Raw genomic sequence first — 687 nt, forward strand, 5'->3', positions numbered from 1 at the left:
CAGCCTTGGAGAAATTCTATTAGTGACATTTGCCCCTTCCACAAAAAACGATAGCGAAGAGTTCTCTGTGCTAACAACATAGTCAAAAAAAAAAAAAAAAGTAAAACAAAATTCTGCATTTTTATACTTGATAAAAAATATTATTTCAAACTGTACAGTCACCAGAAGTATACGGTTATTAAAAATTCACACACTTCACTTGGCATCTCCAGCACCTTCAGCTTTCTGTGCCTAGTCTGTTTTGGCATCTCGGCTTTCTGCAGGGTTATTCCTATCTTTGCCAGCATCAGTTTTGCCCCTTTTCCATTTGGGTACCCTCTCTTCCTTCTTTTCAGGGGCCTTTTTAGGGTTCGACTCTGGCTTTGGAGGAGCAGGTTTAGCAGATAATCTTGCAGATCTCCTCTGTGGTTCCTCCTTCACCTTAGATTTCTCCCGCTTAACATCCCGTTCAGCCTTTCTCTTGGGCATGGTGGCGATGTAGGCAGGACGCAGGCGCTGGGCGCGGGGATGCGGCGGAGCTCAAGCTTTGGTTGATCTGGGTCGTTCTCGCCTCTTCCACCTGTTCTGATTTTAAACCACTCATTAACTCCTTATTCCGTTTGGTAGGTACCATCGAGTCGATTTCAACTCAGCGACTCCATGTGACCGAGTAGAACTCCCCATTGGGTTTTCTAGGCTGCAGTCTTT

General features: G+C 45.0%; 1 pseudogene; it reads right to left on the minus strand.

Moving 5' to 3' along the window:
* Window positions 1–231: 231 nt before the first annotated feature.
* On the minus strand, window positions 232–468 carry LOC111822023 (non-histone chromosomal protein HMG-17 pseudogene; annotated as a pseudogene).
* Between the last annotated feature and the right edge of the window lie 219 nt (window positions 469–687).

This window comes from Trichechus manatus, unplaced genomic scaffold (genome assembly GCF_000243295.1).
Source record: "Trichechus manatus latirostris isolate Lorelei unplaced genomic scaffold, TriManLat1.0 scaffold00120, whole genome shotgun sequence".
Lineage (NCBI taxonomy): Eukaryota > Metazoa > Chordata > Mammalia > Sirenia > Trichechidae > Trichechus > Trichechus manatus.